General features: G+C 31.7%; 1 protein-coding gene across 7 annotated transcripts in view; it reads right to left on the bottom strand.

Annotated features, from left to right (window-relative positions):
• LOC113521990 (dystroglycan 1) overlaps nucleotides 1-19,215 on the bottom strand; it is a 131,278-nt gene that overhangs the window by 99,213 nt on the left and 12,850 nt on the right. For 5 of the 7 annotated variants that reach the window (XM_031909989.2, XM_031909981.2, XM_031909987.2 and 2 more), the window contains exon 2: nucleotides 6,308-6,366. The exons of the other annotated variants lie outside the window; for them this stretch is intronic. The gene's annotated coding sequence lies outside the window, so the exon portion shown is untranslated. The remainder of the gene's footprint in view (nucleotides 1-6,307; nucleotides 6,367-19,215) is intronic. 7 annotated transcript variants of the gene reach the window in all.

The raw sequence follows: 19,215 nt of genomic DNA, 5'->3' as shown, positions 1-19,215 counted from the left end.
GGTGTCGTAAGAGGCGACTAAGGGAATTTCCTCTTATTACCAAAGGCTAATTGTGATTGACCACCTGCCAAGCTTGGTAGCAACTGACAACCTCCCCCCCCCTCCCCCACTTCCAAAGAGGAGGTCTATGTTCAGCAGTGAACAGTTAATGGCTGATATGATAATAATGATGAAAACATTAGGTTAGGTTGTCTATTAAAAATAAATGTTTAGGTTATTCTAATAGTTGATAATGTTGTTAAAGGACGGCTAATGTACCTATATTATGAGACACGATTTATGAAAAGGTAGAGATTTACATTTTTGAAGTTGATATACGCAACTGAAGATCAGTTAAGTGGTTCTAAAGGTTAAAGTTTGCCTGAAATTATATATACTTTGTATATCGATGGATGAAGGGTTGTTAATTTTTAAGTCTAATTTAAAAGCCAAGTTTTGAGTGTATGTTAATCAATTACGGACTTACATCCACCATCTATATTATAAATTATTTTGTACACATACACTATTCTCAGACTTATTAAAATACCTACAAAACACTATACTGGTTATACTTATTCTTACATCCGGTGAGTGATCGACATTGATCGATTTAAGTTTGTGGATCTTACACGAACGCGTGCGCAGCGATACAGTAACATCCGGTGTCGCTGGAGCGATTTTTAGCGAAGTAGGATATTGCGAAACACTCGTTAAATATTTATTAAAAAAAAAAAATCAAATAACGTATTGATCATATGGTTGTACGAATAACTTTTTTTTTAGAGTGTATACATTTTTTAAGTTTCACACAAAATTAACATCGTTCAAAGAAAGCAAAAAGTAAAGGCGAAATTTATAATTTTGCGTATCTCAATATAAACGCATCAAAACATTATGATAAAGATGGTGTTGGTAGCAACATCTTGCTAAGAAATAAAACTTATGTTACGCGTAATATTATATTTATACTCAGAAAATATACTACGAAATGAACCGTAGCATATTTATGTTTCGCTATAAAAGTATTCGTATACCAACTTGAAGTATTGTTAGTGGAGTGTATACTTACATAGCATAAAAATATTTATATTCTGTCATGAAAATTATAAATTTGGCATAACTGATAATCACTGAAATTAGTTCGTACCCAAACTAATTTCAGTGATTAAAGTACTTCGTCTTATACTTCCGAACTAAATACTATCAAATTATATTTTAGAGAAAATTACTACTTCTACAGTACCTATTTTTAGTTTGATACAATAAAAATACCGTTTCCTAATTTATATTGATTGATCGTACTATGTACCTTATATATATAGACTTTCAAACTGCAATTTATAGATACAGAAAAACGATTAAAAAGACAATAACCTGATTACCATAAAAATTTCGTGCTAAAACTGTAAAGCTACTGATAAAAGTTAGCTCAATTCAAAAATTTCTAGAGCATAAAGTATTTATTCTTCTCATATCTATTTTCTGGCGAATATTTTTTTTTTTTAAATTGCCGTGCTTCGCCGGAGTACACAGATAGTTGTAGAGTAACACAGCAATTTATATTCCAGAGGTTAATAGTGCTTTTAATTATATCACTATTTGATATATATACTGTCTCAAATTGAAAAAGAGCGGCATTTTATCAACGGTAAAGAAATTGTGCAGTGCCATCAACCTCGATGCTCGCTGACGAACCTTTTTCCCTTGCAAAGTGCCACTAGAGTCTTAAGTAGTTACAAACTCGAATCTCATACTAGCTTTTCGTATAAGGTACAAGTCCCAATTCATTATTAATATTCATTATATATTAAAATTGTAACAGGACAATGTCTGTAGACGGAAGATACTTAAAAAAATTGATGTAAGAGATTTTAAGAGGAGTAACAGAAGTCAAAATAGTATTTCTTAAATATTTTGTCTGCCTGTCTGTATGTTTGTATCGGTATCACGTAAAAGCTACTACTCCAAATTGAATCTGGTTTTCATTGTTGTTTTAAAAAACTAATTCTTAAAAATCTAACTTTAAAAAATAGTGTATGTTTTATTTTGATATATATCATCTAGGAGTGGTCTATTTTTCAATTTTTCAGGTTTTCCAATTTCTAAAATCTGCGCATACGAAGTAGCAGGCATGAAGCTTGTATTATATTATATATGAAAGTTGTGAGAAGTACATAAACCGTTTGAAAACGGAGTGAATTGTAATAAAATTTGATACATAGATTGACAACAACTATATCTTATGTTAATATTTTTATCGTGATTCACAGAGGAAAATTTGAGGTCAAAACTTACGTAACTAATAAAAAAGTTATCTTCGAGAAATATATAAATGTTCGTGAAATTTACAGACTCGGCAAGCGCTTCCATTTGAATTCATGTAATTTCGGTTAAACATGAAAGTTTGTTTAAAACTACAAGTTTTAGGGAAGTTGATAACTCGGAGCTAAGTTGGTACACGTATCTATAAGCGGTAGCCGGCTTTATCGACATAACTTGGGGATTACATTTACGTGTCTAATGGACTGCGAAAAGCGAGTTCCCACAATGGCCTCACATTTTTATCGGCAGTTAATGGTTTTCGGCAATTTTCGCTTTGTTATAAAATTGTAAGTGCTCAACGTGTAGACATTAGCACTTTAGTTTTATGAAGTCAATATTTCACAAAATATCTTTTTTTATATTTATAAAATTATATTTCTTTATTACGACGACACGTTATAAATAATAAATATATAATAAATAAATATATACGGACAAAGTCACACAGATTGAGCTAGCCCCAAAGTAAGTTCGAGACTTGTGTTATGGGATACTAACTCAATGATACTATATTTATAATAGATACATATATAGATAAACATCCAAGACCCAGGCCAATCAGGAAAAGATCGTTTTCCATCATGACCTGGCCGGGGATCGAACCCGGGGCCTCCACGTCGCAGGCAGGCGTGTTGACCGCTGCGCCACGGAGGACGAATGTTTAATTAGTTACTATTTTCTACATAAATTATATTAGGATCAAAGTATTCTTTGTGTTATAATGTTATGGTGTTTGTGTACATGTATTATTATATTTATACTATAATGTACTATAGTGTTAAATATATGAAAATTGAGCTTCAGTTACCTAATATAGACTTCTAACTAGTCCTAACACTACAGAATCCGAACATAAATTGAAGTAGATTGTTTAACTAATTTAAAATCCTTGCATAATTAATTTTTTTCTTTATATCACTGAGGTGGCAATCAAGCATACAGCCCACTTAAAGGTAAGCGGTTACCGTAATCTATGGATGTAATATAGTGTTAAATAAATAAACTAATAGTTATTACTTTAGATTGAACTAATAACAGAATAACGTTTCGTACATATAAAATCTAACGTAAATTAGATTCCAGCGATGGCGTGGCCTTCGTGTTTGATTATCTACATTATAGATGCGTTTAAATATTCGTTGTTTGGATACAGAGATAGAATGCCTGAATAAGGTGAATAGAGTTCAGTTGCGCCACGTGGTAAAGGCCCATTTGTCGAATTAAACATTTACCCTTAGATAAACGTTAAAGGAGAAATGTATGGAACTTCCTTGATGGATTGGAAATGGAAATAGATTCCATATATTTTTGGGCCCATGAACATACTCGTAGTTACTTGTATGGTAATCTTACTTTATGTCAAAAATGATATAAATATGAAATCATGACGTTTGGATGATCCGTTAAAACGTCAAGACGTAACACGAAAACTCATTTTAAATTTATAATAATAATGTAAGGATATTAAGGTGTTTGCCTATGTATATACGTTACAACTATCTTCAACGAAATGTTGTATTATTAAGACGCAGCGGTGAAAGCTTAATGTGGAGCCGACAGCAGTAAATTCTTAACGAAGATGTCGCTAAGAACTCGTTACTAGACTTATGTAGTAAGTAATGACAACACATTGTCAACCGAGCATTGTATTTCATTGTCTCGAATGACAATTATCAAAAATAAATATTCGATAAATCAATAATGGAGCAACCATTGTTTATCTAGTCCTTCATGTCAGTAATTTATATATTGGAATATGTAGTAGGTAAATGACAAATTATTAGCAAACAAAATATTTACTAGTTGTACTAGCTTTTTGCCCACTACTTCGTACGCGTGAATTTTAGAAGTAGGAAAACCAATGAAATAGTCCATTTTTAGACGGTGTTTCAAGATAAAACGTATGCACTAGATTATAAGTTGTATCTTCACGAATATAACTGTAAAAACCGCATTAAATTTGATGATGTTTTTTTGCGTGATGCCGGAACAAACATAGACAGATAGACAAATTTTCCAAAAAATATTGTATTAGCTTTGATTATTGTTATTAAGACACCTCATATAAAATATTATTATATCTTTCACGTACAAACATCGCCAAATTACAATTTTATTATATTAGTAAGATGAAACAAATTGAAATTTAGGAATCATTTAAAACTGAAATCGAAATCGCGAAAGTCGTTTACATGATTATATATTTCTGATGCAAATCACTCCCATGGCTGTATTAGAACATATTATGAAAGTTTTTGTACTCGATTGTATTCTGCCTACCCCATGAGTAACGGGCTATGAAGCGAAATAATACAAATAAACTTTCTTACGGGTTAAAAAACTGCAACAAATGTTAATGACCAAGGGGGTGAACTCTGCTAATAGATAGAACATATACGATAATTAAGCTTATTTCGCAAAGATGTGATATCACTCTGAACTGATATTGAAACTGTTTCGATTTAGTTAGCATTAATTAGTGCACGTCTGCTTCACAGATCTTTTGAAGATCGTTCCACATATTCTAGCCGAGCTACAACCTTCGTATCATTTTAGGTTAATTGATACATTACATACCCAAGTGTGACCTTTATGATTATGTCTGAATAAAAAGCCATTACAAAACTTTTTTGTAACCTGATAAGACTTGAAATTATGTATTGTTCGGACGAGAGAATTTTTAATAATAATAAATAGCGATCCCACTGTAAGCAATAACACCCACTTACACTGTCGGGTTCACTTCCAGGAAAGTCACGGCCCCATTAGTAACCATAATCATTAATTTCTGGTGAATTCACGATGGATCATTTGACCTAACTTCATCCTCATCTATCATCCCGTAGCGGTACTCCGCTAGTGTAAACCAATAACGCAGACGGAGTTAACATACCATTTTAATCAATTAAAATATATATATATATATATGAACACTATCATTTTAACTAAAATAATGTCGGATTTCACAGAACGGTCAATTAATGTAGTGAAATTAATTGACCTATTTATCAAAATACAGTACAATAAAATAATGGGTTTCAAGGTGTGCTTACATTGTTGTGTTATTACATGACATTATACGATTGTTTATAAGAATGATAACGCATGATGAAATAGGTACAATAGGCTATACGTGAATACGGCTTTAGATGAAAAGTAATTCATAAATGATTGAAAATATAAATTCAATCGTTCGAATATAATTCCTTTAGTTATTTTAACATCAGGTTGTTATGTTTTGAAATTTCGGAAAAAAAATCGTATTACGTAGGCAGGAACGCACATACTTTTTTAATATGTACATAAAATAATTATTACATTTCAATTGTAATAAGTATAACTTTCATTATGTTGTTAATTTTGTATGCAATAAAACGATAATGTTTATGACACTAATAAAGAGGTAGATGCCCTTTTGACAATTAAAAAATAAATTGATAACCTCATCAACTTCAATTGTATGTGTACTTACATATAAAATATGTAAGTACACATACAATTGAAATTGAATATGTTGTGCATAGGTAAAATACCTACGTACAACATATAAAGAGTAACCCGATTTTAAAGATTTTTTTACTAAAACTACTATATTCATAAATATGCAAGTTTGTAAAGATATTTCAAACGTTTTTTATGCAAGGTTTAACGACTGAACGTGATTGAATGAAATTCAGTACAGGGGAAGACTGAAATCTAAATTAACACGGGGGTAAATTTTGTCATAATACCCACAGGTAGTACTATTACTTGCGGGTATTACGATAAAATTTATTTAATTTTTAATTTTATTGAATTACTATATTAGTAGTTAATTATTTACCTCAAAGTCGCACTTATCTGTTTTATTTGGGATTAAACGGTGCTGTATTATGTCTAGAGTGTTTTATTTATATTGCAAAGTTAGAATGTGGCGACTGTACGTATAATTATTGTACTTTATCAGGTGATGTATGCCACCGATAAAAATATTATCCTATATATTTATAAAAAAAAAACTTACTTTATGAAACAGGATGTATGAAATCTATAACATTTGACCTTCGTATAGAGATAACTGACCTGAAACAATAAAATGATGCAATTAATATTTACGATTCTTCAGATTTAGGTTATCAAGATACGTTTAACAAACAAGTAGACATAAGAAAGTTACAACAAATCGATTTTATTTTCAAGTGACTTCCAAAAGCATGAGGTCCTTTTTTGTATGGACTAAAAAACGGTTGTTGTGAAGCAAGATCTACTCGTATACACGAAATTTCATAGTTAAAATATTATTGAATTCAATTCAAAAATATTTTTTTGAAATAACTAATGTAAAAACATCTATCTTCGGTGTTTTTTTTTATACAACTTACAATTGCAAACAAGATGACGGCCCACCTGATGGAAAGTGGTAACCGTCGTCTATAGACATGAGCAGTACCATGGACATAACAGAGTATACTGTTTCGCCCATGATACTCCCCATGCGTTGCCATTCCTGAGGAGTCAGGTGTTATTCCTCTGTACCCTGTAAATTTACGCCATATCCCACCCTTTAAACCGAAACACAGCCATGCAAACACAACTGCTTCACGGTTAAAACACGAATGGGACAGAGGTACCCAAGCAATCGACTTTTGTACAAAGTCTCCCTCTGGTGGTGTTTGCGTATTCACACATAGAATGCAAAGGAAAATGTAGTTATGGACTTCTATAATTTTTTACAGCTAGTACACATACAATATCTTACTATTATAATAAAATTAGAACTAAACCATGTCTGTATATGGCATATATTTAAGAAAAATAAGGATGAGTGATTTTGGCACAGAAGTCAAAAAGTTCCGCCATTACGCAAAAAATATTTACACATCAATTGTGTTCTTGAACATCTAACTTAAAATCTGATGTATGTTTTATTTTTATACGCCATCTAGAAGTTGTTTATTTCTTTAATTTTCCTACTTCAGAAACCACGTGTATGAAGTAGTCTGCAAAATCTAGTGATTATATAAATGTTATACTGCTATATGAGAGGCTAAATTAAATGTTTATTTTAGGCAGTATAAGATATACTGTTACTTGTATGTCGATATGTAAATATTTATATGCAGTTAAAGGTATGTGCATCATTATTTATCATTCCGATATCATTTATCAACTATAGATAGCTACTTCAATTCTCAGTTATTTTGGAGTATACAAAAACGGCTCAAATTGATATTGATGCTCGAACAGGGCAGCTTTTTGATATTAACCATCCATCAATTCACTAGACAGTATTAACTACCTGTATTACGAGTAAAAAATGTAACGAGGACGCATGTGTTGGTCAGTATTAACACAGAATACGTACCTATCAGTACCTATCCTAAATTCTTACTAATATGAGTACATATAAATTTACTCTCTGCTCATGGCTTTATATTCATTTGCACCCTTTTGGAGTGGCCTAGATTTTGATGGGCATTCTTTTTCTACAAGTAACAGTAAAAATTGAGAAATTATACCAAGATACCAAGTTTCAAATGTTAAGGTAAATTTAAACAATAAAATATTATTTTCCATAATATACTTTTAGGTTCGAGTTAGTGGCACTTTCTTCAATTTTATTTTGATAAATCTCATAACAAGCGGTTATAATATAAAAATAACACTCACTAAAAATAATATTTAACCTACATTATAGTACATACATACATTTGTGTAGTCTAGAGTCCAGACGTTTTAAAACAATTATTTTACAAACGAGGCTAACAATAATAAAAACTGTAATTCTCACATGCTATTGTATGCAAATGTTCGCATATGATAGGTTTATTTTGAAGCGAAATATAATGTTAGAATAACATCCGTACCAACTACTGAGTCTATGTAGAGTTAGAAACACATGGAACATATTGAATTATGTTAAACTAGAATAATATATCAAATAATAAGCAATTTAACCGCACGTTTGCTGTGTAGGCACTTTCCCGTATACATTGTATTATTTTACTTCAATATTTACTTTGTAATTATTTTTTAACACGTTCTGACATTCAATTGTGGTGAAAGGTATACTTATACAATTTTGGTGACACTGTAATAATAACTACATGATCTAGTTAGCTGGTTTAGAACTGGAAGGCGGATAACTTTGTACACAAATGCAAGCTCATCAAATTAGAGATCGTTTGTCGTGATCGATAGTAAGCACATAGATCGTGTCTGCTAGAAACAGTTTAGGCCTTTTAATGAGACTTAATTCTATCACAATAACTCTTTTTAAATGTAATAAATTTATTCGTACTGCGAAATTGTTTATATTCTTGGTGAAGTCAATACACTAGCTTTATTCTTTTAAAAAAGTGTTATCTGCGAAATTGAACATACTTCTCATAGAAATATGGGTCGAAAAACAATATACAATATTTAACTCTGTCATACTAAATTGACAACTGGACGCGCCATGTTGGTGATTTCGATTTCACTGTGTATTGATGCATATTTTACCGAATGCAAAGGTCGTTACGTTTAGATTAAAAACAGAGATCGATTTTAGCTGCCAATAAAATCTCTTCTATAATATGTTAATAAGCAACGAGCTCCATTAAATGCAATTTTGGATGCAATAGAATTCCATTACATCCAAAGAATGTGGCAAGCCTTGATAAGTTGCACTTGTTATTACTTATGACTTCTCGGCGTGACCGGGATATGTTGATTGATTGGAGTAATAGGTATCTCGTGCCCTTTTACATTATAAACACTACAATTTTATGACGATTGGTCGAGTTGTTATGGCGCCGAAAAGTAACAAAAAAGTCACATTCACATCTTTTAGACTTGAACAGCTTTATAAATATTATATGACAGAATATACAGCGAGACCTATGGATTTCCCTATTATATACTTCATACGTTATTATTTCTGAAGACAGTTTCCATATCCTGTAATTTCACTACCATATTCCACATTTCAAATCCAAACAGTGCTTTGCATGCATGCTTAGGATTACTCGTATTAGAATTTTTGAATAATATGAAATAATTCTATTAAGTGGTTTCAAGATTTTGTTTAAATTATTTTATTGTTATCTGATATTTAATTAATTACATTTACAATTACCCAATTATTGAGATGATTAATTTCAGATATTGTGAGCAACACTACACCACAATAATTTCATCGTAGATTCTTTAGTGGTCCTTTGTCTGGGACTACTTTAATTAAAGGAACCTTGGGAATTTCATTAAAGTAGCGTCAAGTGATCGTTTACATTTGTTACGGTTGTTCACTAATGTAGGCCTCTTGCTTACTGAAAGGCTTAACGTAAACAAATCACCGATGTTATTTAAAAAAGCTTGATTAAAGGCATTATTTGAAAGGCTAATCTTTTTTTTAGAAAGCTTCTTGAAGTACAGGATATTTGTGTGTGTAACTACTATTATATCACAGAAAGACCTTCGGCATTCACGACTGACCTCACGCACGCATATGGATTCGGTAATAAAACTTATATTGGAAGCACGCTACGACGCCCGAACTATAATTATGGGTATGTGTTGCGAAATTATAAAAAAACCAAAAAGAAATATTAAGGTAATGGGAGAAGTTGTTTACTATATGCGTGTAAATATACAAAAAACAAATCATAATGATTCCAAAAGTGTATGAGTAAGTACTCATACACTTTTATCAAGTGATATTAAAAAAAATGTTTGGATATTATGTTATCCTCGTCGTTAGTCCGACAACGTTGACTTATCTTTTATGCACATTTGCGAAACCAATTTTGTTTGCAAAGATTAGATCACGCTAACTATAGTACAATTACACAGGTCGGTATTTAAACTTATTAAAAAAAAGTCTACAATAACATCAGCCCTTGTGTATTGTTTTGTGGGCCCCCAAAAAGCATTCATCAATCTGTGTATAATTTTATCAAAAGTCCCAAGGAGATTATAAAATTAAGGTTACAAAATGTCATTTAGACGAATAAAGCCACAAGAAGAGATTACACATTTTTATTACAATTAAAAGACTTACAAAAATCACATTTGAAAGAGCCGTAGTACAAAAAGCTCTAACAAAAATATTTTTCCTCCGTTTTTCTCATATCAAGTCGAGTGCTAGGCGAGGTGTGAAGTTAAAGTGTTCGTTGGAGGAGTTATGATTATAAATGATGCAGAAGGCCGAGGCAAAGAAAGTTCGCAGATGTTCTTTAGCTTTGCTACATGAACATAGAAGCCTCGCAACTAGGTAAAGCAATCCGAATAATCCTACATTTTTCATTGTGATCCGGTGAATATTTGATATAAAATGCGTGACTTGAATCATGTAAGGAATGAGTTATATTTTTAGCAATTAAGAATTTACTGAATTCGTTGAACGGCGTGAATTTCTTGCATTCCTGGAAAGGCCGGTTTACATAAATTGAAGTTAAAAATTGTTATATTAATTAATAAAGTAATAATATTCATATCGCTCAGAGACCAGAGTTTATAATTGAGTCCTTCATTAGTCGACAGCTAAGCGAAATGTATTATATTTACGACTAAATTCTTAGATGAATTTAATTCAAAGAATATATATTGCTTTTTTATACCATTATTTTTATCGACACGTCCTTCGAGCCGCGACACATTGCAATGATAAATGGATCGCAAGTTAATTAAGGTGGAAGTCTCGTTGTTTGATTTTCTGGAAGCGTTATCTCAGGGCTCACACTTTGTAGGCCACACAATAGTGTTTGCATTCAACTTTATGAATAATCTAAGAGGCGTAGAATGGTGAATAAGTTTATAGGCATGCACGCTTGTAAACTTTAAGTAATCTGAAATTTAAACATCTAATTTACTTATACCATAGATAATATATGTAATAGCTTATACTAAGTATAAAGTACGGATATACGATATATATATATATATATATATATATATATATATATATATATATATATATATACTATTAAACGTACTACTATTAACTTTAATACCACATATTAAAAGTTAGTAAACTTTCTATTCGTGGACAATATAGAATATGCAAAGAAATTTTTATGTATAAGCAATATGCTCGTATCAGTTTGGTTGCATGTCGACCAATCAGTTTCTTTCAGCACAATACGTCTATCGGTTATTTGCCTAACTTGCGTGCGTCGTAGGTACAAAATTATTAAAGGTGACCGACACTCTCGAGAACTTTAGTTTCAGCAGAAATTAGAGATAAGAAAACAACTTGAAACGCAGTGTTATTAGGTAGGTACTTATTCTATATTATATTCGCAAGCGTTTGTAGCTTTGAATTGTAGTTCATGTTGACTTACATATGTACGAATGTATTTATCTACTTTATTGAGATTGATACACAGAGTGGTGGGGCGAAAGATTCCCACTTACTATATAACAGCAGGACCAACTAAGAGTTTTAAATAATTACTCAGTTTAACCCAATCTCTAAAAAACGTGCTAGAGCAACGAGGACACTCGGGGTTCCTATGTAAGTCCTCGGAAGAAAGGTGGACGGCAATGTGAAAGCAGTTGTGTTTGCATGGCTGTGTTTCGGTTTGAAGGGTGGGATATGGCGTGAATTTACTGGGTACAGAGGAATAACACCTGAGTCCTCAGGAATGGCAACGCATGGGGGATATCATGGGCGAAACAGTATACTCTGTTACGTCCATGGTACTGCTCATATCTATAGGCGACGGTTACCACTTTCCATCAGGTGGGCCGTCAGCTTGTTTGCCATTCTAAGTTTTATAAAAAAAAAAAAAAATGTATTATATACTGTTATTTGCTAAATCTTTGCACACGATAGCGTGTAGCCTCATTGTATTATGTTAAATACCTTATTGTTTGTATCTTTAAAATATAATATAGTTGAATAACCTTTATTAAAAACAATTTCAACTATAGATTCCTATATACTAAGCTTTTGACGTAATTTTATTTTCATGTTTCCATCACGAGAATCCGTTTGTTCTCAGGAAAAGAGAACCGACAGTAAACAGTACTGCCAGGCGGTTCCTGTAAATTATATTAGCATACCACATAATCTGATTTAAGAGATCATCTAAAAATAATGCGAAAATGTATATACCTAGCGTTAATTTTAAGCACATAAATGCCTCGAAAGATACCACTGACTCACTGCAGATACCTCGTGTGTGGTCTGGTTACGATAAATGTTTATTTTAAATTTTAAAAACCTTTTCACAAGAACACAAGACTTTGGGGGATTTATAAATATGTTATTATATTGACAAATACAAACAAATACGGGTTCAAGTAAACAAAGACCATATTGAATAAATACGAGTAGTTGATAGGCTTCAGATTAGTGCAAAAAAACGACTATAAAAGTACAAGGCTTTTCTGAGTTTTTTAATACAATGTATCGTTTAAACAACATGAGAGATCTCCATTGTGGGAGTACTACAGGTTGCATTATAATAGTGTAAAATATATCAACCATAAACTTTCAAAATAACTTTTGATTTAAATTGAGGTAACATATTTATTTTGTGATTTTGTCTTCTAATTTTTTTTATTGATGATTTTAAATGCTAAACACGATCATTTATTATTTCCAGAGCTTGACTTTATCTAAAAGTTGTTTGTTTTGGGCACCTCCGTCCCATTCGTGTTTCTATTGTGAAGCAGTTGTGTTTGCTTTTGCTGTATTTCGGTTTAAAGGGTGGGATATAGCAGTGAATTTACAGGCTACAAAGGAATAACACAGGAGTCCTCAGGAATGGTAATGCATGGGGGGTATCATGGGCTAAACAGTATACTCTGTTATGTTAATGATACTGCTTATGTCTTTAAGCGACGGTCACCATTTTCTATCAGGCAAACAAGCTGACGGCCCACGTCAGCTTGTTTGCCATTCTAAGTTGCATAAAAAAAACCGACAGTGACCCGATAGAAATGCTCACTGTTGCCTATGAACATGAACGTCGTCAGTCATGAATTCCGGATTTGTCAATTACTTAAGTATTTACTGTTTATGTAATTAATAAAAAATAAGATAACAAGATTTCATACCAAAAATACTAGTCACTCGTTATATCCTCACAATTATTAGTCACATTTGTTATGAATGACGGGATCAAATACAAATATGGTTGTTATTAATCTCTGTTACGAACAAAATTACTGTACACACATGATAGATGACTTACAGAAACAATGTTATTTTAACATGTGTTAGTCAAGTGTGAAATCATCTGTGATGAATATCTATAACAGTCCTACCACTCCGACCCACCAAATTCTAAAGCATTCAACTGGAACCGTAAGTGGAATATTAATTTTTATCTGGAAATATTCATGGAAATTAACTTGCCCACTGCTGCTGTTTAGTGTACAAAATTATCCAATCTTTATTATGTGATGCCGTGTGGTCCCGGCGCAGAATGGGCCACCCCTTCCTTTCCCATGGGTGTCGTAAGAGGCGACTAAGGGAACTATAAGCGTATTTGCCAATTCAAAAAAATTCGCCTGCCAAGCGTGGCAACTATTGGCAATATCCCCTTTATGGGTGAGGCCTATGTTCAGCAATGGACAGTTAACTGTTGATATGATGATGACAATGATGTCATAATGCCACCGCAACTAAAGATATTAGGACATCAGAAGTGTTGCCCAGTCTATGCTAAGCTCTGGGTACTTATATGTTGGTTCCTCATATATATGGCGTTTACGCCAAAAACGGATGACATTTAGATTATATAGATAGAGCATCGAGCTTCAAAAATGGGTAAATTTTTTTGTCAGTTTATTGTCAAATAACTCTTTTTTTATTAGTACTCTATATACTTACGTATAAAATGTAACTTGAAGTATTATTTAATAAATAAAATAAACGTTTACGCATTAAAAAAATGTATAATTTATAAGACAAAATAAATATAGAAGTTATAAAAGAATCGGTCATAACTATTTATTATTAAAAATTGTATGAAAAAGGTGACCCGTTTTTTACGAATCATTTCTATGGAGCCATTCTATCTATACAATCTAAAGGAGGAGCAATACAAAACTGTATTAGACGATTATTATAGCAATTTTTACAATTAATAATAAATATATACAATATGTAATTTATGTTCTATTATATTATGTATTATGTTATGTTATATATATGCGTAATTTTAGAATATTTTTAAGTGACTCAAATATCTTTGCCAATTCAGAATATTAGATTATATTTTCATGTTTTAATATTTAGTTTAGTATTTATTAATTTTTTTTTTTTTTTTTACAACACAGGGGGCAAACGAGCATGCGGCTCACCTGATGGTAAGTGACTACCGCCGCCCATGATCACCCACAACACCTACGGCATTGCAGGTGTGCTGCCGGCCTTTTAAAAAGGAATATGCTCTTTTCTTGAAGGTTATGTTGTCGTATCGGTTCGGAAATACTGCTGCTGGAAGTTGATTCCAAAGAGTGGTTGTGCGTGGGAGAAAGTGCCTTGAAAAACGCACGGTGGAGGATTAATGTTATCATGTTCGATTCCCACGTGTACGGTTACTATATTTTATTACACTGGCCCATTTTCTGAACCAGTTTAACTGCCATTAAATGTACAATCATTCAACGATGCAGATAAAACTATGATGCGTTTCGATACAAAATAAACTGTACTAAAATGTATATTATAAACAAACAGGTTTATTTGGTAGTTAAATATCTGTAAATCAATCAATAGATACTATTAATAAGATAGGATTCCGATAGGAATTCCAATCTTACGGCATATTGATTAGCGCAGAGGATGCTCAATGTTGTAGACACATATGTTGGTGATAATCGACTTTAGGAAAGTAATTATGAGTCGTCTGTATTTATTTTTTGTATTGAGATAGATATTTATTTCCACGCAAAGGTCTTCGCAGGGTAGACTAAGAGGACGATGTGCTAAAAGCTTTTATATTCACATACATCTCTCGATTTATCTATTTCGCATACAGACACTGTAAACCAGGCTTCTCTCGGTACCGGTCTTTATTTCACTAAGAACACAAATAGTAACTATGACAGGCTTAAGTAATAGTGTTATAAATGACAGGGCTAGGTTGCCATTCAGTTACATTATATACACAACTTGAGTAGGTACAGCACTATTTAGGATACAGTTTAATTACATTATGTGCATAACTCGAGTAGAAACAGCTCAAGTTGTGCACATAAACCTTCTATTTTGTATATTTGTTTCGTCAACTTTATTCGACATACTTTTTTTTGCTCACTAATTTAAAGGGTATTTTCCTTAATAAAGATTTCGATATAGACACTATAATGACTGACGTTGTTATCTAATAATCTTTGTTTTTTTTTTGTCAGTAATTAAAAATATCTCTAATATTGCGAAGATATAAATTATTTTCATTGTGAAGAGTATATTCCGAGAAAAACAAATGTTACAAATTGGAAGACATTTGTTCAAACAATTCTAAGACGATGTTACATTTTTCATCTCAATTCGTTTGCAGAATCCAAATTTATGGGGATTTCATAGAAATTGTTTTTATTATTACGCATTACCAACAGTTTCCTGCAGTTTATCTGTGAAAATCCATCATCACCCTTTCTAATGGGAATTTATATCATTTTATATTTGCCACCACAACAACCTATTGAAGTTCTAATACTGGACATGAATTTCTAAGATCAAGTTAACAAAGAAAAGGTATTAGATTATTATCATGTTGACCAACTGGTGCTATATGGTTTTATTTTCAGTTTTAGCAGCCCTTAGTTATATTCATTGTCTATAGATATGATCAGCATCATAGAAATCACAAATTTCACGAGGGTATCATTTCTGTGTATTTTTTGTATATTCCTGAGCACTAACAAATTATGATTCAGTAGTTTCGTATTTTGCAATTTCACTGATATCCCATTCCATCCTCGTAAACACAACTGCTTAACCACACTAACACGAATGAGATACAGGCACTCAAGACGACGACTTTCGTATAATCTCTCTCTGCTAAATTTATAAGATTCCATTCTTATGTTAAAATAGTAATAATAAATATATAATTTTACATTATATGATATCTCTGTGTGAGAAATAAGTCTTAACATAATATACAGAAGTATTATTTTAGCGTGAATAACTTATTCAGGAATCTTACTCGTCCAAATTGGATTTTCAACCGGTGTGATTACAAAAACTATTCCATGGCATTAAAAATTAATAATGTGACAACTAGTTGTCACACATGTCGACAATACACGTTGACAAATTGTGCTCAAGAGGAAAAGTATGAGCTTATTCGGTCTTGACGTCTTTATTACCTTTTAGTTGATGGTTTATCTAAATAGGGATAATAAATTAATGAATATACGACGGTTGGAATGATTTATTTATAACATGAGATTCTTGTGTTCTATTAATAAAGTTCTCTAAAAACCGCAATCGAATTGAGTACAAATGACTTTTAATATATTTATTTAATCGAATAAAAATTTAAAGATGCCACGAAGAAATGTAAGCATATTTTGAAATATTCGATTTTATTTTGGAATAGTCGTTCATTTGTCTAATGTTATTATGGTAAGTAGATTTTTGTATTTATTTGCCTTATTATTAGGATCATTACGTAAGTCTGAAATATGAAAATCCATACCACGTTATATACATATAATTATAGTTCAAAATTAGAAGTATGAGTATTATTATAGTAAGTACCAAAAGCCGCAATAAAACTCTAATGCCTCACAAGTGCCTGTGAGTGTTTCCTAAGGCAAAATATCTCGTTTGTTGTTGGCTTAGTCTAATTTTGTTTTAGTGTACTTTAATTCTATATTTAATGGATATGCCTACTTGATTATACACTATGGTGTATTTAGTATGCTTAAATTGGATGTAGTTTATGTAAAGAGATGAAATAATTAATAGTAATTAAAATTTAAATAACACTATATTCATAATACTATATTAATATAACAAGGATAATTTCGTAGAATCTATTGTTGACAGTTAAATATAGAAGCAACTTAACGATAAACTTATAATAGATATATTAAAATTCTGTGACAAGCATTGTTAATATATTTTAACGGATTTCCGTCTTCGAAATTACAAGTCATACGTAAAAAATGCGATGGACTCCATAAAATATCTTTTAAACGAATTCCATCCAAATATATATATATTTTTTTCTATTTCAGTTCAGTTTATTCGTAATTTTGTGTGTGCGATACTTATGTTTGTATTGCACCAATTTGGACGATTCTTTTTTAATTGATACAATTTACTGTGTTCGTTACAAAATAGTAAGATAGTCTTGTCTCAATTTTTGTCGAAGACGTAAATAATAAAGGACATAAACTAACAAATAGTTACTTGCGAAATTAACAGTCGGGTTTTTGACTGTTACGCCTACATGATTCTAATATTCATTTTTTTAATTTAATTCGAAATATCGATACAGCGTTTATTACGGAAATGTGTACGGTTGGAATCAGGTATGAGTGGGCGAAGTAAGTGGGTACGCAGTCACGCTGCCATCAAAGATGGTAACGTGATTTTAAAAGAAAGTCCAACGAGCGATCGATAAAAAAAACCTGCCCCCTAGACAAGGTTCAAACTAATCGTTATCGCTAGCGAGTCCACGAGCTAGAATGAGATGGCGAAATGCGTTGTCTTGTTCTTTCTTATGTGAACGCTGACCGATGCGATTCTATCGATAGATTCGTTTGTACCTTGTTTGAAGATATTAAATGCATCTTTTTTTTTACACAACTTAGAATGGCAAACAAGCTGACGGCTCACATTATGGAAAGTGGTAACCGTCGCCTATAGACATGAGTAGTACCATAGACATAACAGAGTATACTGTTTCGTCCATGATACCCCCCATGCGTTGCCATTCCTGAGGACTCAGATGTTATTCCTCTGTACCCTGTAAATTCACGCCATATCCCACCCTTCAAACCGAAACACAGCCATGCAAACACAACTACTTCATGGTAGAAACACGAATGGGACAGAGGTACCCAAGCAATCAACTTTTGTACAAAGTCTCCCTCTGGTAGTAGAAAAGTAATTGATTTAGTTATAATAGAAGTCTTTACATCCGTCTTCGTTCACGTAATCGGTATAGTATTGATTGACCGATATAAAAGTAGCATGTACTTATCCATTCCTAATATTAATTCCAAACATAAATAAACAAACAAATTCACTTTCACATTAGTAAATATAAAATTTATTACGTGTACGTATTCGTTTTAGTATATTGGATGATAATGTTTGATAACTTATCCTTGTTCCCTAATTAAAGAAATTTTCCATCTAAAGAAAATTTACTTATTGAATAAAGTGTTTGTTGTAAATATATTAATCCTTATACCACAATATAAATAATAAATTTTGTTTGATTAATTAATATTAATAAATTGAGTCATAAAGTAATTTATTTTATTAATTACTTTATGACTCAATGCATTATGTGTATTCTTGTTATTCAATTCAGTATAATTTGCGCATTTTAAACATTCACAATTTTAATTAATATGAATTACTGCCTGCTTTGAACATTGAAAAATTAAAAAATATGCTTTAATGCTTTTATATTGCTTTAATGGGGTAGTCAGAGACATTATTTTTATTTTACAATAAAAAATTTTGCAGAATAATATTAAATTTTTCCCGTTGTGTTAAAATGGAAAAAATAATCTTAGTGCGTTATTATAACGAAATAGTAAAATTTCTACATTTTACAATAATAAAAATTTATATCATCACAGGAAAAATCCTTGTTAGTCTATGACAGTCGCTAGCGCAAGCCCATGGCGTCAGCTTATCCGGAACCCTTAGAAAGTTCGTTGCACTCGTGTCACTGGTTGATGATAACTTAATGTGAGAAAATACACATCTCCGAATACAGTTATGATAATATTTAGTCGGTA

This window comes from Galleria mellonella, unplaced genomic scaffold (genome assembly GCF_026898425.1).
Source record: "Galleria mellonella isolate WM207_F2 unplaced genomic scaffold, CSIRO_AGI_GalMel_v1 utg63, whole genome shotgun sequence".
Classification (NCBI taxonomy): Eukaryota; Metazoa; Arthropoda; class Insecta; order Lepidoptera; family Pyralidae; genus Galleria; species Galleria mellonella.
This window is presented reverse-complemented; position numbering and strand designations above follow the sequence as displayed.